Source organism: Zalophus californianus, chromosome 3 (assembly GCF_009762305.2).
Source record: "Zalophus californianus isolate mZalCal1 chromosome 3, mZalCal1.pri.v2, whole genome shotgun sequence".
Lineage (NCBI taxonomy): Eukaryota > Metazoa > Chordata > Mammalia > Carnivora > Otariidae > Zalophus > Zalophus californianus.
Genome location: NC_045597.1, coordinates 102,990,184 through 103,014,379, shown reverse-complemented (window position 1 = coordinate 103,014,379; position 24,196 = coordinate 102,990,184).

Here is a 24,196-nt window from a genome sequence, read left to right as displayed (position 1 = left end):
CTTTTTGGGTTTCTGGTCTTGTGTTTAAATACTTGCTCTTTATTTCTGGGAAGATTTAGCTGAGTTGTTTCTTCATTTTTCCTTTGTTTTTTTTTTTTTTTTAAGCACATTTAGAGTCTCCCAACACTTCTCAAATAATTGCCAGACCACCGATTCTAATACGCTATTTCATCATATTCAAATATTGACTGCCTGGATAGAAATCTATATTCCCTTTCATACTTAAGAGCCTATTTCCCCTGAGTAATGTCTGCCTGGCTATTTTATCCTAGGTAATATCGATCTTCCTGCTCTCCTACAAAGCGCCTTGCAGAGTGCCAATAATTTTGTAATAGAAACCTTTTATTAATGGACTCCCCACAGCTGAATTTTGTTTAGATAAGTTTTAACACACACACACACACACACACACACACACGAGAAAGGAATGACAGCTGACAAACTTTAATTTGCACCAAAAGTTGGGCCACCTGTGGATTGGTTTATAGGGAGTTGGAGGTGTAGAGTGAGTGGGTAACACTGCTATAAACAAAACTTCAACCAGCTGCCAGGGAGCTCTGAGTCATCCAAAGCAAGCAGGATGTCCCACTAAGCTACAGATTGTTTAATTACACACAAAGCTGAGTGGCACCAAGCCCAGCGGTGACTGACGCACCAGGGCCTAAGCCAGACAAACACCTTTAGCTGGCTGTCTCAAGATGCCACGGGGCCCCCAGAGAAAACCCAACATGCATCGAGAGCAGCTGTGGGCTCTCATGTCCTACATGTTTGATGTGAGAAGAAGTGTATTATTTCCCAAGATCAGCCTCTACACAAAGAGATTAAATCAGTCCCATAGAGTGGAAATGGTTTTCCCACGTTGACCTGTATCTGTGAAGGGCTGTCAAAATTTCTTCCAAATGAAGCTAATCAGAGTGAAAGTGATGACAGGACAGATCATACCCACAATCCCAGTGCCCTGACCACAGAAGAAACCCCACCCGTGAAACCCTCCAAGAAGGGCAGGAGCAAAACCCAGGCAGGTGTCTTGCAAAGTTTCCTTACCAACTACAAACTTGCCGGGGCCTTACCAGCAATGAGGCCTTCGTGACCATAGCTGCAGGTTTATTTCACATTCTGTAATGACAGCGGTTAAGCAGAGATGACTATGAACTGAGCAGAATCATCTTCAAATTTGCTCTTGCCCTGACATAACAGATCTAAGGTAACTAGTTCTATGTTTAAGCAAAGAATATGAGATAGCTAAATTCACCTCCCCAAATATCTACCCCATTAGCTTGTTATGCCAGAAACTCACTCAACTAAGAAGGCTTAAAGTTAAGACTTTTAAAGCCATTAAGACTATAGTTTAAATTAGCTTTCCTGAATGGTTGGATGGATGGATGGATGGATGACAGGATAAATGGAGAGATGGAGGAATGGAAGGGTGATGAAAAGACAGGCTCAGACTCCAGAAAATGTAGAATAAGAATGTGGAAAAAAATCATTCACAATAGGGTAAGAAAGTGAGAAGAGAAAAATGGGGAACAGGAGATACAACCAAATAGGACACATTTTAGAGAAAAGGGAGTGGAACACTATGGGAATACTGATGGAAAATGGCAAAGAGATGGAAATCCTAGGAGAAGTGGAGCAAAAATGATTATCTTCTTCCCAATTTTTCAAAGTTTGTTTATACTTAGAACCTCAGCTGCCAATACCATCAATTGATATTATTTCATTCCAGCCATTCATCCAACCATTCAGGAAAGCTAATTTAAACTATAGTCCTAATGGCTTTAAAAGTCTTAACTTTAAGCCATTCATCCAACTACTACACTAGTTCCTTCCCTTCTTCAACTCGTGGAGCATGAAGGAAAAAAACCCAGAGGGGATATTTCTGGTTAAAGATATTTAGTACCTGGGCCCTTGGGTCAATGTTTAGAGACGTCACTGTCCACAGGGGATGACATGTGGCATGGTGGAAGCATACAGCCTCAGCAGCTGGAAGACCTGCACTCACAGAACCTATGAATAGTCTTCACCTCCTCCAGTAGGCCTGAGTTCTCTTTTCCTGCCTCCCCTTTGATTCCTTTAATCCACTCAATATTCCACTGAAGACCAGGAAAAGAGTATACATTTCAAAACCCTACCCTTTTGCTACTCATTGGCATGGAAAGATTTAATAAAATGTTAGAGATGGCTAGATGGCATTGAAGGTTGAGTGAGGACTAACTCTATTGATCCCTGGCCCTATGAGCAGAAACAATCAAGAGCTGATGAGCAACATCAACCTGCAAACTCCACCTGAATTCACCTCCTCCTCCTTCACCAAGAACTCTTGCATGCTCCGACTTTCACCAGTCCTTTCCATGACATGCAGGGTCTGAACCACATGCTTCAGCAATTAATCCCTGTCTCTAGATGTTTCCTGTGTACAAAACTGTCTCCTGCATTTTCTCCAACAATATTCCCATGGTGTCTGGATGTTTTACACACAAAAAAAGATCCTTAATAAACACTTGTTAAAGTGGCATGCCTGGGGCACCTGGATGGCTCAGTCGGTTGAGCGTCCGACTCTTGATTTCGGCTCAGGTCATGATCTCAGGGTTGTGGGATCCAGCCCTGTGCTGGGCTCCATGCTCAGTATGGAGTCGGCTTGAGATTCTCTCCCTCTCCCTCTGCTCCTCCCCACGGTTCACTCTCACTCTCTCTAAAATAAAATAAACAGAATCTGAAAGAAAGAAAGAAGAAAGAAAGAAAGAAGAAAGAAAGAAAAGAAAAGAAAGAAAAGAAAGAAAAGAAAGAAAAGAAAGAAAGAAAGAAAGAAAGAAAGAAAGAAAGAAAGAAAGAAAGAAAGAAAGAAAGAAAGAAAGAAAGAAAGAAAGAAAGAAAGAAAGAAAGAAAGAAAGAAGGAAGGAAGAAAACAAACTGGCGTGCGCATGCAATTTTGGTGAAACTGAACTTTAGCACAAATCGTTTTGGAAAATAATTTGGCATGAGTCTTCTGTCAGAGAATATGGCTGCCCACCAATAATCATTCTTCCCATCTTTAAAACAAACCCCTGAATTTTAATTAGGCACATAGCCAAGCCACAGACTACATTTTACAGCCTTACAGCTTATTATGTAGCCATGTGACTAAGTCCTGCCCATGAGATGTGAGTAGAAAAATGTGTGCCACTTCTGGCTCATGCCCTACTGAGGAAGGCATGTGCACCCTCTTGACATTTTCCTCCCTTGTGGGCTGGGACTCAAGGAGAGCCAGAGCCCCATGCAGGACCAGAGGTGGAAGTTGCAGATGTGGCAGAGTTGCCCCCTTGGACCCTGGACCACTTGCCTCTGGTCTCTTGTATGAAAGAGAAGTAAATTTCCTTCTTTGTTAGGTCACTCTATTTTTGGAGTCTCGCTGTATTTTAGGCTTAACTTTCAAAAACTTAACCAGTGTCCTAACCATTACAAGTTTTAAAGTATTCTTTGGCCAGAAAATTTAACTTCAGAACACAGGATGTGGAAATAACACGAAATACCAAATAATATCAGCCACAATAATAAAAAGTTAAACCTCTGTTCAATTGGACAATTATTTTCAATATAAAAATTGACAACATCCTAAACGCAGAACACTAGGGAAATGGATACCACCAGTATAGCACATTTGTCCCCAGGCCTTATTACCACTTCAGAGCCTACACTTACCTGCATTTCTTTGCCTGAGGACTTCCCAAGGGCAGGCTGGAAATGCGGGGAATCAAAGTCTCCTTCCAATCATCCATCAACCAATGACTTATAGGAGTTGAGGTATACAAAATATGCCTTAGGAACCACTCTGGCTGCCTTCATTTTCAAGATCATGGTACTTAGGTGGTAAATGACTTGCCCTTGGCAAGAACTAAGCTCAAACTCACACTCCTGCCTTTTGCTTCTCTTTCTTCCACACCACGTTAGGTGAGGTGCAGGTAAAGCAGTGCTGGAGGGCTTTACATCTGACCCAGGAAAGGGCTAAGACCCCAAGCTCAAAGTTAAGAGTGTGGTATCAGCAGTAAATTAAACCCAGAGTGATATTTAAAATGGAGAAAGTGTTCCGCTGTAACACGAGGAGCCCCAAATGCTATTCTTCCTACTAATCAGACTTAATTAACAGGTTCAGACTCCAGCTTTACTGTATGTATTTCATTCAAGTCAATGGACTCTGGGGAAGATTCTTCTCGAATGATCTGCCAGTAAAATTGTGCCTTGCTATCCAGGAGTCCATCCTCTGGGGATAAAGTCAAAGGCGCACTCCCCCTGGCTAATCAGCTCTAATGGGCTCCCAGGGTCACTCCCCACAAGGAAGGAAGGCTTTCCGTCCTCCCAGCCAGGTCTAACTGCAACCGCTTGCCCTTCTAGAGCTGCTTTCTAGTCCCTGTGTGGCAAACCTGCTGTTTACATCCATCCCCAACTTGGTCTTTCTGTTGAGGTTCCTCTTCTTTATCTCATCTCCCCTGTTGCAATTTGTGGCAGGGTGAGGAAATGTGTCACAGAAAGAGCAGTTCTCTTGGTCTTCGTTGGTCTTAGGCCCTATTGGCACAAATGGTGGGCTAGCGGTGAAAGCTGGGCCCCCCAAGGGAGGGAGACAAGCCAGACCCTGACACCAACCCCCAGGTAGGTGTCTGTCCCATCTCACTGTCTGAGCCCTGCTGTATTTATATTGAGAGATTTGAAGAACTAGGTTTTTATCTTGCCTTGAAAGTCCACTTTAAGAGCATTAAGAAACGATCTCACTGGTAAGACAGACAGCCCCACTCAGGGAATTCAAACTCAGTGCTTTTTCTTGAATAAGAGAAAAATAAAATACAGCAAAGATCCCTCCAACAGTTCCTTAACAACAAAGTCGGAAGAAGGAGGCTGAATGTGTGTTTCATCTGAAGGTGTCAACTTTAGAGAATCACACCTTGGCCTGCCTTCATTTCCTTTACAAGTTGCTACTCCTTTTGAAGGACATAGAATGAGGAGTCTGCAACTGAGTGACTGGGGCCAAAGTCCAGGATCTTAAGAAGTGGTAAAAAATAGAAGTGACGGATGAATAGATAAACAAAATGTGGTATAAACATACAGTGGGCTCAGCCATAAAAAGGAACAAAGTTCTAGGGGCGCCCGGGTGGTTCAGTTGGTTAAGCATCTGCTTTTGGCTCAGGTCATGATCCCAGGGTCCTGGGATCGAGTCCCACATCAGGCTCCCTGCTTAGCGAGGTGTCTGCTTCTCTCTCTCCCTCTGCCTCTGCCCCCCACTCGTGCTCACTCTCTCTCTCTAAAATAAATAAATAAAATCTTTAAAAAAAAAAAAAGAATATGAAATTTAGAAAAAAAGGAACAAAGTTCTGATACATGTCACCACATGGATGAGCCTTGAAAATGTGCTACATGAGAGAAAGCAGACACACACAGTCAAGTGTGTATGATCACATTTACATGGCATACCCAAATAGATAAATCCACAGAGACAGCACAGTGGTAGTTGCCAGGGCCTGTGGGAGGGAGGAAAGAGAAGGGGCTGCTTGATGGGTATGGAATTTCCTTTCGGGGTGACAAAAATGTTTTGAACCTAGATACAGGTGGTAGTTGCACAATATTGTGGAAGTGCCAAATGTCACTGAATAGTATACCTTAAAATGGCTAATTTTGTGTCATATAAATTAGCCTCAATTTCAAAAAAGAATAGAAGTGACAAATCAGACAGCAATTTCTTTCCCCACAGACAAGCTGGACCTGTTTTGCGATGCTTTCAAAATAATTCATGAAAATTTCCAAGTTAACAGAACACTCCACCATATGAAAAGTGAGGTCTAGACAAGCTTCCACAAATGCCTAACCAGAAACCTCAGACTGGTACAAAGGGGCCTGACTTTGAAGGAGCAGAGGATCATTTGTCTGGGCTGTCTCAATTCTTGACCCAGAACTGAAACCGACCTGATATTCAGAGTGTGAGCGGCACCTTTGAATCATTCTTTCCTCCAGGGTGTTTCTTCCCGAAGCGCTTACAGGGCTGGTTTGTGGGGCAGCCCAGCCTGGAAGGCCTAGTTAGCGCAACTTAAAAGTGAAGGGTCCTGTTGATACCAGGTGACTTCGGTTCTGGGAGAGAAGTCTGACCTGGGTAGAAGGCCAACAGGTGTAGACAGACTAGAGGTGTGGGGAGGGAACTTGGGTTGAGCCCAGGCAACGCAGATCTTGTTTAAATTGCTTCTCATTCTAAGGAACAATTGTCCTAATGAGGGCACCAACAAGTTCCTCATTTCTGAGTATAACTGGATGGGGTTTAGCAATCTGATATGGCCCATACCCTGGATCCCTCTCTTCCCCCTCCCAGGCTCCCTTTGACTCGGGCAGGGGCACTGCTGCTCTGGGACTCTCCCCACACATTCCTACATGAGGTGGGACATGTGTGTTCAGACCCCTACAGGAGTGTCACCAAGCTCCTGGCTACTTTGTGTCTTCATTTCTGATGGAACCATTATCTCCCTGGCTCATGCCAAGAGTTTATTTCCCTCAGGACTCCTAGGCTAACAACCGAAACTGGGATTTCAGGTTTTATAATGGGGGTTGGACTTTTAATCAGCCAACTCCTGACCTGCCCACTAGATTTCTCTGTGTCCCCTTGCGGGCAGGACCTGGGTCTTACAACATGGTGTCTCTCTCCCACTATGCCCAGCACATAGCAGACCCTGAAAGGCCATCTGCTGCATGATACGACAGCTGAAATTAAGAAATTGAGTTCATATGAGATGCTAGAAAAGGCGTCGAGGGGGAGAAAAAATGAGAAGGCCCCAATCTACCGGAAGGCCAAACAAAGTTGCTGTACAATGTGGCAGATGTTGGAACAGAGGTTTGTGTCAAAAGCTTTGGGAGCGCAGGTGAGAGAGCAAGTGACCCTGAGGGGAGAGTCAGGACCTGCAGAGTCAGGGAAAATGGAAGGAGCTGGAGAAACCACCGGAGAGAGGTGGACTGAGACCTGGAGGATGAAGAGAAATTCCCCCAGAACTGAGGGGGGGCCATCGGAGAGACAAGTCATCCAATGCTATATTTTATTTCTAAGTCATTTGAGCAATTGACCTTTCCTTTGTTTTCCTTTCTTCATTTCCTTACCATTTTTTTCCTTTGAACACACAAGTGCCTTTCTTCTATGGGTATTCTATGATCTCTATGATTTAAATGTTTAAAAAAAAAGGGAAAGAAAACAAAATGTGATCTTTTTCTACACATACATTAAAAAAAACTAGAGTAGCACACACTCCAGAAGATAAATATCATCGATGGGTTTTCTACATTCTATTCTGATCTCAGCTTAACAGGTGAGTTCTTGGATGGGTCCTGAGAGGACATCATGTGTGCCCTGCCTCGTGTCCTCCTGGCTCACTTTTTCACTCTCACCAGTATGCGCAGGAATAACCTGACAACACCCAGAACTTCTCTGCACTGCCATGTGGGACACCAGGCCTTTCTAACAGGTGCAAAAGCCTGGAAGTGAGAGCACTGAACACCCCATAGGCTAAGCCTTGACTAATGGAGAAAAGGAGATAGCAGATACATTGAATAAATACTCCCCTCTTGTGTCTCCTAGGCAGACTCCTCAGAAGGGCCCCACTAAAATCTAGTTCCAGTCTCCCAAAGGGATGACCAACTCAGTAACTTAACAATGCTATCTCAAACTAACTTTTCCTCCGTGTCTCTCACACTCTTCTTAGTACCTGGGGGTCACTTCCTAAAATAATCTGGATGTAAACCCTTCAGGCTTATAATTTTGGGGAAAATCCAGATTAACACAATGGATTCCAGAAGTGACCCCAGAAAGCAAACCCATATATTGGGATTTGGAATTCAGATTCATGGGTCAGAAAGACTCTATTGCTGATAGTAATGGAGTAAGCCCTGGTGTGCCGTAGCATCACAATTACTAAGACTTTCACAGGTGGTCAACCTGGATGAAACATAGGTAGAAGGTGAAACATTGGCTTATGTGGTAGTGGTGGCCTTTGAATGGCAGGGGCAATGGTAAATTTGCAAATTATGGTGTTATACAGATCTTGTCAATGGCTTTAGATGCTTTGAGAAGAAGAAAAAGAGAGGTTCTAGTTGGTCAACTATCAACTTTGGGACATCCTGTGAAGAAAATGCCTCCTTTGCAGGGTTTGAGCTAGGAGATATGGCTTCTCTCTCACAGTGAGAGGGAAGGCTGTGCTGAAAATCATGCCCTGGATTTAATAAGAGCGGCAAAGCTGCAAAGGATACTGACTGCCCAGCCTCAACAAGTCTCTGGGACAAAGTCCAAATCCTGAGAGAAAAAGTGTGGGATATAGAAACCCAGGATGGGAATATTTGGACCGGTGAAACTGCAAACTGGAATGCTCAGAATCTTCTTAATCATCAGTCAACAAAGAGGCTCCCTCTCCCTTGTTAGAGGAAACCAGCCTCTCCTCGCCTGCAAACAGCAATAGGGCCTCACCTGAGGTAAGTGCCTTGTAAGATGATGCTTGTCCTCCTCAAGACTGCTTCTCCCTCATTGCTTCCGGACTAGAGCTGGAATCAGGTTATAACACAACCCAAGTGAGAAAATATAGCCCTTGCTATGGGAGGAAACATCATATACAACCAAAGTTTTCCAAGACTTGACTATACATGCTGGAAGAGACTGAGGGAACAGATGAGAGTGGATCTTGAAAGTTGACTATACGGCTAGAGAAGAATTTTACTGAGATCAGACCACCGTTCTATGAATCTGGATTTACCATCCTGGTGAGGACACATTTTATCTTTTTCACTCTGTAAATTCCATGACATTTTTGAAAACTCTTTCTCTAAGAGTATCAGCCTAAGAATCACAAGAGATGGTCCCTATTGATCTTTCCTGAAAGAGACCCTCAGAGAATTTTATAAACAAGGCCATGTATTCACTAGACACTACAGAAAGAGTGCCAGGGCCTGGAGTTTTACAAGGTCTGTGAAAATGATGAAACTGGTGCCTCCCTCACCAGTGCTTTCCACTGTGTCCTTGTGAAGGGTGTGCTCCGTAAGGCCCTTGGGGAGAATTCAGCCTAGTGGTAGCTTCTCCGCAAATCTACTTAACATATACACAGCCAATCTCCTTTAACATTCCCATGTTCCTGAACCTTCTATTCCTTCTCCCCCAGCCCCCACCCATCCCAGTTGCTTTACTGTTCTTCGACTGCAATTGCTGCACTTCCACATTTATGGTTAGCACTGGGCTTTGGAAGCTCCTAGAAATATCCCAGTGAATCCCCTTCATTCAAGGCATACTCCTTCCTGTCCCCACTGCATAGCAGCAATTGTAGTTCTTAATGATAATCAGGGCCAATCATTCCTGCAAATATGGTCCATCAGCAAAAGGAGCCTAAACTGATTTAGTAGAAACTGCACTTGGTCCTGTGCTCGTAGTTCTCTACCCCCTGTCACCAAAACCAGGACTTCTAATCCAGCAGAACTTAAATCTGAATTCCACAAGTAGATCATCACTAGGATTGCTAATATGAGAAATCAATCCAACTTACCCCTCTTGATTCCTGGGACTACTTAATCTAGCTATTGAGGACAAGAGACAAAAAGCAACCATGATACAATGATGCTTGCTCAACGGCCTATGAATTTTTAAGATATTTTATGACTTTAAAAGATTTTATAAACAAGGCCACTATAAATATCAGGCACTATGAATGCAAGGCCTCTCAAGAAGCTCTAGAAATGTTAGAAACCAGGGGGCAAAAAATGTTTTGGTTTCAAAATACAAAAAAAAAAGAAAGAAATCACTAAATCTAAATAAATACTTCAATACCTATAAATATAAAAAAAATGGCGATGTCACTAATTGTTAAATTCAATATTTATAAAAATATAATTACATTTGAAAAGAATTTATACGTTGGATTTTTCTCACTTCAAAAGAATTTCTAATTATGCATGCCATTGTAGCCAATTACAAATAAATAAGTTACAACTATATAATTTTAAAATCTGGTTTATAAAAATCCATACAATTGTGTGTGTATATGTGTGTTTAAGGTGAAATGTGGGTGCCTTGTAATGTGTGTGACTTGATGTAGGGTGTGGATCTCTGGGAGTAGTAGTTTAGTCCACAAAATTCTTAAATAAGCCTTGTTTATAAGCATCACCTTGGCATTACCATTCCTCTGACGATGGCATTAAATCTAATTTGTGGATATGTTGACTTAAAATGGAAATATCTAGCTCTTCCACCTAAATCAGAACATACCTATTAATATAAAGTATTATAATTTCAAATTTTAATTAATAATTTTGTGTGAAATGGTCAATATATTTAGATTAACCCTTCTCAGGAAATAGACTCAATTATCTATTAAATGGAAGTTTTACCAAAGGCCAAACTGGCCCAGAAAGTTTTAACACTGGATAATACTGGTTAGAAATTCAAGTCCCTGGGCTTCAGTTCAACTCTGAACTGTTTAATCCAAGAGGAACAATTGGTCTTGCTCTATATTATCACAAATTATCATCTTTTTCAGATCACTTCCTAGTTTTTTCAGGAGTAATAGCCAGTTGGGAGCATATTCATTTACAAAAGGATTATGAAAATTCAATAGTTGAAAATTTAGCAGGTCAACCTGGCAGAATTGTCAGAGGTGAATGACGCTTTAAGGGCATACAGTTTTATTTTGTTTTGTTTTGTTTTTAAGATTTTATTTATTTGTCAGAGAGAGAGAAAGAGGGAGAGAGAGCACAAGCAGGGGCAGCAGCAGGGAGAGGAAGAAGCAGGCTCCTGAGCAAGGAACCTGATGCGGGGCTCGATCCCAGGACCCTGGGATCATGACCTGAGCCGAAGGCAGACTCTTAACCGACTGAGCCACCCAAGCACCCCTAAGGGCATATAGTTTTAAAAGACACAGTGAAGATGCTATCCCAAAGACCTGTTTAGTAAGTACGTGGAAAGATGGTGGTGTTTTCTTCTGGATAACTTTTTTTTAAAGATTTTATTTATTTATTGGAGAGAGAGAGAGAGAGTGAGCACGAGCCAGGGGAGGGGGCAGGGGGGTGGGGGGAGGGGAATAGGGGATGGGAGGTGAGAGCACAGGGAGAGGGAGAAGTGACTCCCCGCTGAGCAGGGAGCCCTATGCAGAGCTCAATCCCAGGACCCTGAGATCATGACCAGAGCCAAAGGCAGACGCTTAACCAACTGAGCCACCAGGAACCCTTCTTTTGGACAACTTTGACTCCACTCTTAATGAGAGAAGATCCTAATATTCTATTTTGTTTAAGTGTAGAAGTTGTTATACAAACTCATGGGTCAGACCAGCATCTTCTCCCACCTCCCTCCTGAGAATAGATTCTAGGTTGCATGACAAAATCCCCCCTCCTTTCATCCTGTAGAATTTCACAACAGAGGTTCACTGGCAATGCTAATGTGCTGTAGTCATTTTGCAAACCAACCATCGAAAAAAAAAAAAAATGCCCACAGATGACAGAGTATCTTGGTGTGAAGGCTGTGGAAATGGTGGTATTATTTCAGTGCCCTCTTGACTGCTTTTACACCAGTGTATTTCCTGTCTCTGAATCGCCTATGCAAAATCTGACCTTATATTGGGCTAACCAGTACCAGCTCAAAGTTTTGTGGTTTTTCTTGAGTAATACACACTGCTTTTGAAAGTTGGGAAGAAAGACAAGAGGATTTATCTATCTGAGGTTTATGGGACTTTAGACACGTGTCTCTTGAGGTCCTCTACAGATACTAACAGTCTGACACCAGAGGCCCCGTTCTTAGCCTTTCTTAAACACCAGGACAGATTTTTTTTTTCCCTGTTTCCCATTCCTGTCTTTACGAAATAATCCAGCTTTGCTCCTACACCCCCATCTTCATTGTCTGTCCTCACCTCTGCCCCAGCCGCCCAGGGAATCTGTTTATGAAGCCATCTGGCTAGTCTCCAAAAGCCACCGTGCGGGCGGCCCTGACCCTCGCTACTAGCAGCTCATCCTGTGGACAAAAGCAGCTTCTTGTGGTTGGTTTTTTGTTTTGTTTTGTTTTGTTTTGTTTTGTTTTGTTTCAGTTGAGGAGACCAGCAAAGTCTAGTAACTTTGGGGGAAAACCGGGACTCGATGACAAATGAAAATTGAAGACAAGCAAAGATTTTTTTTTTTCCAAACTTCGCCATCAAGCTTTTAAAACTACAATCTGCCGGCCTTTCAAGACTAACTGCAGAAGTCATTAGGAAAAGTGACTGAACCCAAGGGCAATGCCGGTGGATAGTGTCTCTTAAGTGTGTTTCAAAAACCAATGGAGCCCAAAATGGATTTCCTCACAGACAATTCTGCAGAATTTGAGAACAAATTTAGAGAAACTATACCATGTCATTCCAGCCAAGCTTGCACATAGAAAGGCATGTGACACCCATGAGCATTGTGTCAGGGTTTGCACTTCCAGAAGGGGGGATGGTAGAGCAGTAGAGGAAGGAGGGCAGGAGCGGAGGCTCTGCTGGGTCCAGATTTAGCCCCTCCTGGGGTTGCTGCTTTCAGCACCCTCTTAATGAAACCCAGCCGCCCACACAAAGTCGGAACAGATTTGACCAAGGTTTACCAAGTGTCTTGGGGAACTTCTGTGGCCTGCTAACGGCTGTCTGAAAATGTGTGCCTGAGGTTTGTATAGCATGCCAGGAGCGCGCCGCCTTCGGAACCTCTCAGGGAGGGCACGGCGGTCCCCGGGCTGCACAACTGGGGCTTTCCAGAGCTGAGGGGTGGATAAATGATGCTCCCGACAGTCTCTCAAGGCGGCCGCGTCCCCGAGGGTTCTCTTTCTGTCACATACACAGCCCCGGAGCACCCTCCCTGCAGACATCCACCCCCGGCTCCAGCACCCATTACAATCTCTCTGGGGAGACAGGAGGGGAGAAGGGGGGGCGGTCAGGGAAAGCAGCTCTTTGCGAGAAATTTTACCATTTAGCTGACTCTGACTCGGAACCTCAGCTGCTGCATCTTTAAAATGGGGACAGTAAGCTCTATATAACTGGTTTTGAGAAATAAAAGTATGTAACAGGATTCACAAATGTAAAAAGCACAAAGTAAATAGAAGGTAGCATCATTAGGCTCAGCTCTGATGCCAACTAGTTGTGGGAACTGTGCAATTATGAATACAATCACTATAGACCTTTCTGAAAATGCAGCAAGCCTGTGCAAAATCAAAGAAAACCTTTAAATAGCCAGGCACTTTCTGTCTGGCTAACAGGATGCTCAACTCCAACACGTTCTCTGTACCCTATCACCTGGAGTTGGTTTTTCTGGTTCTAATTTAAGTGGTTTCGGATCTACTTTAGAATTTTTCCCTCAAAGTGTCCTGGCTTTGGAGAGGAAAGACACTTTGGCAGAGGGTCAGGCAGCTCCTTTCATCTCTCTTGAGTTTTAATTCTGTGAACAAGTATGGAATGGCCTACGATCTGAACTCTATAGGAGGTTTAACAAACACTACACATACAACTGGGGGCAACCCCAGCCGGCTTCCTAATTGGCAGAGATGGGCACACCCAACCTGTCTTTTAGAGCATTTCCGTTAGAGTTGACTGTCCCAATTAAAACTGTGACCCAGATATAGTCCCCTCTCCTCCAGAGAGCTGATATAACTAGCTCTGTGGGAAAGATAGTTTCCAGTTTGAGTGTTAAGTACATTAAAGTGAACTAGACTCAGATTTATATCAAGTCAACTTCAAAAGCCATGAAAAGGGTGCTATGCTCAAGTGGGGAAGAGGAATTGGGACAAATGCCTTGATGCTCCCAAGCTGCCAGGTTTTACACTGCCCTGACCCAAACCATCAGCCAGGCTGATATTATGCCCCTGAACATACGACAGCCATGCCCGCTTCTGTGTCTTTGCTCTTGCTGTGGATCTAGAAAGATAAACCTGACACGGTCAGTGCTCCCAAGGATCTTGTTTCCCGGCAAAAGAGATGGGAGTATGCCCAAGTAATCTAGTAGCAAATATACAGTGAGACTGGGATGAATGCCTGACAGAGTGACTAGGAGGGTAGGAAGAAAGGTCCCTTATGGCTGGAGGGCTGAGGAAGGTCACAGAGGAGGTGCCATTTGATGGCAGCCTTGATGGAGGGTTTCAAGAGACTAAAGTTGGCATAAGATGATGTTGAAACAGGAGTTGGTAAGGCTGGGCCTGCAGGCCTAATAGGGTCCAGTAGAGTCTCTGAAGGGACAGTAAAAAGGAAGGGAACTGATGTTTCTTAAGCACCTACTATGTGCAAGTACGTATGGTTTTCAAATAATCTTCAGCATTGCTCTCAGTAGGCTTTATTACTCCTGTTTTGTAGGTAGAAAAACAGAACTTCAAAGAAATTAAGTGACTTGCTTTAGGTCCCAACAGCAAGTGATTAGAGATCCAGGACTTTGAGCCAAGTCTGCCCAGTGCCAAAGCCTGTCCACTTTCTCTATAGTAAGCTGCTTTCCTGGAATCTGAGGCTTGAAAAAGGAGATCATGGCCGTATCCTAGAAAGCTAAAGAGCTTGGGTTTTTTCTTCCTTTTTGCCTAGTTAAAGCCTTCCAGGCTTGGCTCAAACCCTACCCTTCTCACTAGACCTCTTCTGAATGCTCCAGACTCTCTGATATTCCAGTTACTATTGACAGGGTCCCATTGGCTCATGTGACTCCATCATGAATCCCCAGTAAAGATGCAGGTTCTTCAGGGAGAACAATTCGTCTTGCCCTTCTTCCCTACTCCTGAATGAGTAATTATGGAACTATCTCCTTTTGGAGAGGATATAGAGACCAGCAGTGGCTGCCTTCTCCCCAGTATGGTCTACCTGCTCTGATGTTAGAAGGAGTGGGTGCCCCCAATCTCCCAAGGCCCATTTGCCTTCCCTGAAGTTTCTCTCTACAAGGAAGTCACAGGAAACATGCCCAGCGTGGCTGAGAGCAACCAACTCAATGGGCCACCAGACCACAAGTGGCCATGCTTAGTCATGTGCTGCCCTGAAAATTGATGATGGAGTTTTTATTGAATTGGTCTAGAGAGCCACACCTCCCTGTCTAGGTGTCCAAGAACACACTCCCAGCCTGGATGAGGCATCACCACAGGCAGTTCCACCTCCTCTGTGGAAGGGCCTGCAGATGGTGCCAATTCAGGGCCTGGGGATTTATTTGGGTATCTCTGAATTTAGTGCCCCAGTAGATATGTCAAAAGGAGGCAGCCTTACCTTCCCACTGATCATTTCCAGACCATTTAACACTTCCACTCTTATAATGGCTGATTTTCCAGGTCACAAATTTCATGGGCATACTTGCTACTTACAGGATAACTATTGATCATTTAATTGCAAGGTAAGTACCATAGAAAGAATGGGAAAAATCACATGGTAAACAATTATAGCCTGAGTACTTGGTTATTTTTGAGTCTGCCTGGCTACCAGTCATTTATTTTCAAAGTTAAATTTAGTGCTAGAAAAACCCTCATTTGTGTACATAGGAATGATCAAAACATGTCTTCCTTTTAACTCATAATTATATCCACAGTACCTTGGGGTATTCTTATTTCACTCTCCCTGACCATTTTCCTTCCATGGTGCATTCCCCAAAGTACCAGTGTAGAAGTCCAGAACTGGGGCTATACAAACCTGGTCCCATCATTTACCAATGATAATACCTTGGGCAAGATGCTTAAACTCTCTAAGCAGTAGTTTTTCATTCATCAGATGATGTGAAAATACCTACTGCATGGGGATATTGTTCACAATAAATAATGTACAATGTGCCTGGTGCATAGTAGGAATACAGGGAACCCCTACTTTTCAAAAGCTCATGTTATACCACTTCACTTGTATGAAAAAACCTACACTAGGATTTGTTTTTGCCAACCAAAAGAAATACAAAAATGATTTTTTGCTTTTATGAGAAAAAGTGAAAAGTACAATAGTGTTCAGCGTACAGTGAGCCATTATCAAGGCATTGTCCACCCTGAGCCATGAGAGTGGCCCCCCCAAACTCCTTCCCTGGCGATTTCACTCAACATCAAGCCGCCATAGCTTTGAACTCTGTGAACATCTGTGCTTTATCTCCATTTATTTTGTGCATCCATTAGCAAGATGTGTCCTAAGATATTGGAAAAGCCTAATAGGAATACTCTACTTTCAGATGGTGGGGGGGAACCTGTAACTGTAAGTACCTATATGGTGCTCACTCCATGCCAGCCACAGTTTTAATGGCTCTGTAGTATGTATTAACTCAATCTTCACAACAACTCCCAAGAAGGAGCAATGTTTATCAGCCCTATCTTATGGGTGGGAAACTGAGACACAGAGTCACTTGCCTGAGGTCAAAAGCTATCAGAGCCGTAGAGCGGAGATAAAATCCCAGAAGAATTCATGGTTTTAACCTCTGCATCAGACCATCCCATAGATAATTAACACAAGTTATTTACACTTAAAAGGCACTGTGTGATGAGGTCACCAGATGAGGGAGAAGATCAAATGTTAGGTTAGAGTTTGTAGTAGCCAGCCTTTAAGATGGCTCCCCAGGATCCGTGCCTTTTGGTATTCATACCTATATGTAATCCCCTCCCCTTGAATGTCGGCTGGACCTAGTGACTCACATCTGAAAATTAGAATATGGCAAAAGTGCTAGGGTATCACTACCAAGACTAGGTGACAAGAAGACTATGGGTTCCATGTTGGGTAGCCCCTCTCACTCATACCCACTCTGAGGGAAGCCAGCTGCCATGTTGTGAGCTGGGCAGCTGTAGAGAGGTCCATGTGGCAAGGGACTAAAGTCTCTAATCAACAGCCAGCCAGAGCCTGAGGCTTGCCAACAGCCTCACTAGTGAGTATGGAAGTGGATTCCCCCACAAGCTGAGCCCTGCAAGGACTGCAGCCAGCATTGCCAACATCACCAACTTCAGCCCACAATTTCTAAATCCAATAAGCCAAGCAAATAAATAGTTCTTTCTAGCACATTCAGATCCACCACCAGAAAAATTACCAAAGGTAGATTTAACAGTCAAAGAAAAAAAGAAAAGAAGAAGATAAGTTTGTATGTTTATTGTTTACATTTTCTTCGGAAGGAAATGTCCTTAGGAAGGACACGACCATTCGTGTCCCTGGCAGAGTGGGGTAGTGGGTAGAGCTTTGTCTGCATCCAAAAGAACAAGACCTGTCATCCCAATCTAGTCACAACCTCACTTCTCTCCCTAACTGCACTCAACAGCTATGGAGTTTTGGGGAAGTCTGTGAACCCTCTGGGTCTCTGTAATCCCATATGTAAAAAGGGATAATACCTAGCCTGCCTGAGCAAGCTAGGGGACAGGACCAGATCATGCTTCAAGGATCCTTCTCATTCTAAAATGTATGATTCTCTGTGGCTTTATTCAGACCAAGTTTTGACAGGTCTATTACAGTGGTTCTCAAACTTTTTGGTCTCATGACCTCGTCACTCTTTTAAAAATTTTGAGGATCTGAAAGTGCTTTTATTTATAGTGCCGTGTGTGTGTGTGTGTGTATATATATATAGTGTGTGTGTGTGTGTGTTTGTGTATATATACATCAGTCTTTACTGTGTTAGAAATTAAGACTGAGAAATTGTTTAAATTTATTAAATCATTTAAAAATAATAAGCCTATTATATGTTAACATAAAAATATAATTTTATGGAGAGTAGCTGCATTTTCTAAAAAAAGGGAGAAGAGGGACACTGTTTTATGTTTTTTGCAAATCTCTTTAATGTCTGGCTTAATAGAGGACAGCTAGTTTCTCATTCCTGCATTTGCATTCATTCTTTTGCCGTATCACATGACAGGTAGCTTCTGGAAACTCCTAAGTACACTGATGAGAGAATGACAGTGAAAAGGACAAATAATATCTTAGTGTTGCTATGAAAACAGTTTTGACTTACAGAACCCCCAGAAAGGTTTCTGGAACTCCCAAGGATGCCTGGATCACAGTTTGGAAAACTGCTGTTCTATTCATTCTTGTTGGAAATGCTAAGATTTCTTCTCAACCTTTTGCCTACCCATCATCCAAAATCATCTTCATCATCATCATCATCATCATCATCATCATCATCAAATACACATACACACACACACACAATTTCCACACTCAATTTTCCTAAAACCTCTCTTTGGGAAACTTTACATCAAAATATTAACCCGAAGCAGACCCTCTGCCAACCTACTGATCCTAATGGTAGGCTGTCAGCTCATCCCCCAAACGGTGGCTTCCTGCTTATCGGCTGACCCCAATGAAAGTAACAAATGGCTTCTTGAGGGTGTGCATCTAGTTTTACCAACTGGATGAATAGCTGAGGAATCTCAAATGTTGCTTGCCTTTGAAGTGTTGGCTTCAAAAACAAGCGCCTGGGGGAAATCAGCAATGAGCAAGCCTGCTTCAAAAGCTAGCAAACCCCCATCCAACAAAACAACAGGGACCCTCTATAGCCCCTGCAGTCAGCCAACTAGGAAGGAACCCAAAGTGGGAGTGGGGGCAACATCAGATCAGTTGGGGGCTTTCAGAGAAGACATTTAATATAGAGCTAAGTGGAAAAGGAAATCTCTAGATCTGGTCACACTAAATTGTGGGATATGGGGTGGGAAAGTACCCAGACATGGACTTTTAGTTCTGGTTCTACCATCAGCTCGGTGTTATCAAAAGCAAATGACTGTCTAAAAATGACAAAGAGGCAAGAGTGCTAAATTCCTTCCAGCTTTTTGTGTTGTGTTTCTCATCAATGATGCACATAGGTCTGTGGATCTATTTCTGAACCAAAGATAGGACACATTCCCTACCCTATTTATACCTGAAATACATAACCCTTTCATTTATTCAACAATTATCCAGACCACAGTTTGTTGCTGGCACTGTCCTAGCACTGAAAGAACAAAACACTGAAAAATTCTTGCCTTTATATTCTAGAGGGAGAGATAGGCAAACAAAATATACTATATGTCAGTGGTGATAAGCATCACCATTTAAAGCAGGGAAAGCGACTGTGGACTACAGAGCTGAGAGCCGTTTGCAATTTTAAATAGGCTGGCCACTGTAAGCAATCTGGGTTTGCTTGGGAAGACTGGGAATTTGAAATATTATATAGCTCTGCATGAATCTGGCCATCATGAAGTCAATCCAAATTCATTCATTCCGTGAAACAGTTAATCAGTCAGTCAGTCAGTAAATGTTTACTGGAACATTGAATATTTTGGGAGCTGGGGAGGTGGTCCCCTTGGGTGAAGATCAGCTTTTGCTCAAGAGGCAGCATCGAGTAATGACTAACCATGGGAGATTGGAAACCAGACTGCCTGAGTTTGCATCCTGTGTTCTAGCAATGAGATACTGGGCAACTGGGGGGAAACTTGCCGCTCTCCTTTTTTTCATCTTCAAATTGGAAATAATAAAAGTATTTACTTAGGGATTGTTGTAAGATGTTAGTTTATTCACACAGGACACTGGGCGTAAAACCACTCTCAAATGGTAGCCATCAAAGCAGAAATCAGAAGAGAAGACCAGGAGGAAATTGTTTGTGGGCACAGGAGAGACTCTCTCCTGGGACTACACAGAAGTGAATGGGGTCCAATGAGATTTGAGACTTATTTGGATCTCATTTGGCTGGCAGAGTCTTGGCAAGATCAGGTTACACTACTCGTTTTCAGTACATTCTGCTGGGCCCCCAAAGCAGAGAAGGAAACAGCTCCCACTGATGACTTTAGCTGACCAAGAGAGCTGGCTCCAAAGGGGACCATTCCAAACAGGATAGGCTGATTTTATTACAGAAGGAAGTGGTTTTCCATGACATAAAGGACTGATATGCCTCTGAGCATATCTGGAGTGAAGCCTTTGCCATCCTCACTGTCCAAGTGCTGGCCAGCCACAGTCGAGATAACAGCATCCCCACTCCTGCCCGGAGAATGTTGCCACCAAACCACTGTAGCCTGTCCTCCCTCGTTTGCATAAGAATCCTGCTCCATCTGTTAGAAGGCGCAATATCTGTTCATGCTAATCTGATTGCTCCTATAACTTATATTAAAAAACATGGAGGTTACCACAAGCTTTCCTCTGACCTTTGATTTTTCCAATATCGCATCTGGGGTAAGCACTTCCTTTTAATCTCTATGGACAATAGGCAAAATTTCACCAAGGGGACTGCTGACAGAGGCAGAGATCATAGAGCATGTGTCCATGACCCCAGGTTAGATGATTATAATAACGCTTTTTAGGCTCTTCTAATAAAGAATATGCTGAACAGGCTCCAACGTGCATGTGCAAAAGTCTAATTGCTGTTAACATGTCACTCCCATCACCGAGAAGCAACAATGTACTGACGGCTTGTCAAATCCGGAATTGATTTTGAAATTGCTTTAATGAGGTGGTGAATAAGTTTGCAGGAGCCCGGCCATCTGAGAGGCCTCCACGGCATCAGCCCAGATCACCTGCAGTTGCTTTGTTGACTGTTCATAAATGAGGATGGGGCACACAGAGGCTTGCTGTTCGGCTGCTGAGGATTTGCAAGCTCTGGGCTGGGATTTCAGTCCCTGTTCCCATCTCTGAAGTTCCTTGCATTTTAGATTTGTTTTGAAGTGTGTGTGTGTGTGTGTGTGTGTGTGTGTGTGTGTGTGTGTGTGTGTGTATGCATTTCCCTGCCAGCTGTGTTCCCCCCTCTCCCCCCACCCCAGAAAATATCTCCAACGGAAAGTGTTGGGCTGGTTTTTCTCCAAAGTATGAGGAAGGGATTACAAGTTCTTTCTTGTTCTTCATCCAATATGTGTAGAGGCACTCTGAGAGTAATGTGACTCCCGGTTTGGAGCTTTGTCCTGACAATCAAGATGGATCATCAATACATAGAGGCCTGGATGCAGAGTAAACCTTTTCGGCCCACATTACTGTCCACAATAAAGGAGTCGACCAACCATCACTCTGCCTCCAAAATTACTGCACCCAACTTTTGTTTCTCCTAAAGGATGAGAAAAGTTGGTAAGGTTTTGTCAACTGGCAAAGACTAGACCCCACAGCTGTTCTCAATGTCCAGTCAGCTGACACGGGGCGGGGGGAGTGGCGGGGGCAGAAATGGCCGAGTTTGGTTTGCTATCACCCTCTAAGAGCAACTCTTGCCAGGTTTTTCCACACCTCCAGGCAGGTATGGGGAAAGGAGCAAGGAAACCTTCCAAATGGGACCCAATCTAAAACGATGTGTCACCTAATTCCTGTTCAAGATGTGGTTTTGGATTCATGATGAGGAAATGGTGCTTTCCCAGCCCAGAGAATGGAATAAACTTTCCTGCTTCCTTGTCCTTAACTTGTAAACAACACCAGCCCTTTGACAATGAAGACAAATGTAGGCCCAGCTTGCAGTAAAAATGAAAAAAACTGCCAGTAACACTTCACAATTGTTGCTTTTATTACCTGCCTCCCCCACCCAGAACATTATTTCATTCGGAGCCAAGGTAGAGAGCCAAATTGCCTTGTTTCCAAAGGATATGAGCATGTTTTAGAAAAGCATCTGTGGGTATTATAGTCCATGGGGCATCATCTCATTTATATTGCCCCCACGTTTATGAGTGCATGACCAGCAGCCTGATCAGGTTCAGATGCCTTCAAGAAATTGGATGCTAAAGAGTCCATATATCAATGTTATGATGATGTATTTTTCATGAAATCTATAAATAATGTCAACAGGATAGGGATATTCTGGATGACAGAATCTTTAATAGTTTTTGAGGAATGGCCTGCTTCCCTGTAAAAAGTCAATTTACCTTTTTTTTTTCCCCCCCGACTCTTGTTCATTGAAAAAGTCTGATCTGGCTACTTTGGCACAGACAGACACACACCCCCCGCCCCCCCTCCAAGAATGTTAAGAGAAAGACGTAGTTATTTTTATATAAACCAATGAGTAGACATACAAGTTGTTAGCAAGGAAAGGGTAGATAATTGGCACCTCTGGAGTTTCTGATAGTTTGTCTTTTCTTATCGCCTGAAACGTTGTCTCGAGCTGAAGGAACAGGTGACTTGGTCTTCAAAGAAGGCAGTGACAAAAGAAAAGTAAAATGCTCAGGGTCATGAGTGCTAGGATGTAAATTTCAAAAATGTTGTTTTTATAATCTCAGCGAAATTGGAAAGCAATCTCAGCTTCTGCCAGACCTCCATCTGTCCCGGACATCAATTGCAGATTGGGGTCTGTTATTGTAAGAAGTGTTTGACGTGGCTCAAGGGCTAGGGAAAATGAAGTTGTTATGCCCCGCTGTCCATACCCCCCACCCCTTGACTCCAGGCTGCTCAGGACTGAACGTAGGCAGCCAAGAAAACTCACTCACCTCCCCACCACACTGAAGGCCAAAAGCGAAGCTGCCTCACTGGGATGAAGAGAAGCTGGAGACGAAGGGAGACGGAGTCAGAACCACGGCTCAGAGTGACGTTGAAAATGGCAAGTACACCTGGGAAGGCAGAAGGATAATGTCACCAAATCTGCTGCCAGGGCTTGGGTATCCTCCTCTGGGCCCTCCTCTCTGGACCTACCTGTGACTCAGGAGTAATAGTGGCTCTGTAAACAAGGCAAGGATGAAGAAATGGAAATATTAGGGCTGCAAAGGCCTCAACAAAGGGCCAGTTCTATAGAAGCAGTAAATATTGGGCCACCTGGGTGGCTCAGTCAGTTAAGCGTCTGCCTTTGGCTCCGGCCATGATCTCGGGGTCCTGGGATGGAGCCCTGCACCAGGGTCCCTCCTCAGCGGGGAGCTTACCTCTCCCTCTGCCCCTCCCCCCGGCTTGTGTTCTTCGCACCCTTTCTCAAATAAATAAATAAATAAATAATCTTTAAAAAATAAAGAAGCAGTAAATATTGAACTCATACTACAGATGTAGATCCTGATCTTCCCAATTTGCACATATATATGTAGATGTATATATGTGTACATACACACACACACATATATAAAGAGAGAGAGAGGAACAAAGAGGTTTTAAAAATGTAATAGTAACTTTCAAGCAACTAAGGAAAGGAAAATATCCTTCTGTATTAAATACATTATTTGCTTATTGTCCTTATTATTAACAAAACAGTGTCGACAATCTCTTCCAGATCAGTGAGCATCCCCTCAGGCCGAAACACAAGAGCGAAAATGAATCTTGAGTGACAGAGCCGGGAATTTCACTTGCCACCGCCACCTGCTCTTGGAGGTCAATGGTACTGTGGTGTGTAATTACCAACTTCATCGCTGCCTCTTTGCTTCCCCTCTCCCACTGTCTAATTGATGGCCCTGACACCGACGCTGGGTCAGCCCTCTAAAAACATCTTGGGCATGAACTACTTCTCCATCCAACAGATGCTGCTCACTTGGGAACCTACCAGAGCCGGGAACTCAAGGATGGCTTGTGTTTGCTCAGACTTGGGGGAAAAAATGATAGAGCAAAAAGCAAGATTAGGGATCTACTCCAGGTAGAAAGAAAATTAACCACAATCTTGGAATTTGGTCTCAGCTGCAACATCCACTCCATACATTCACTAATGCACTTATTGGCCCTTTTCCAAGTAAAGGATACCTGACCTTCAGTTTCTTAACTTTTCTTTTAGTTGTTACTTGCGTCCCTTGTGTCGCCCATGGAGACGGTGGAATCATTGCTTCGACCAACACTGAAACCGAATAAGGAGTCCACACCTGTGGACGGCTGCAGAGAGAGCACAAGAACTATCGCAGGATCTTCTTTACCAATGAAACAAACCACTAGCCGAGCTCTGTGCCTACACACTGTGCTCTGAAAATGACCTCTTCCAAACCGGAACCAACCTGGCACCCAGGAGAATTTGGGGACCTTGGTCTCTTTTGTTGCTCATCTCTGGGCTGCTGGAGTAGACTCCCAGAGGCACGTCCCTTCTTTCTCCCTAAGCACCAAACCCCAACTCCCCTGGGAGCCACGGATCCTCAGCGGAGTGGCTGGTTTCCGGAGCAGACCCTTCTCTATTTCAGCCCCATTACCGTGACCTGGCTAGGACAGGACAAGAGGCTTGAAAACAAAAGGGAAGGGTACCCCTTAGAGCTTCTTGTCGTTGAATCCTCTGCAAACCCCTCACTCCCCCTCTAAACCTAAAGCTCAGGAAACAAAACTGGACAGCAAATGCTGTATGCTAAGATACAGGGCAAAATTAGAGTTTCAAAGGGGAGGGCCCTTATGATATTTTTCATAGCTAAAGCTACTTCTTTCTTTCTTTCTTTCTTTCTTTCTTTCTTTTT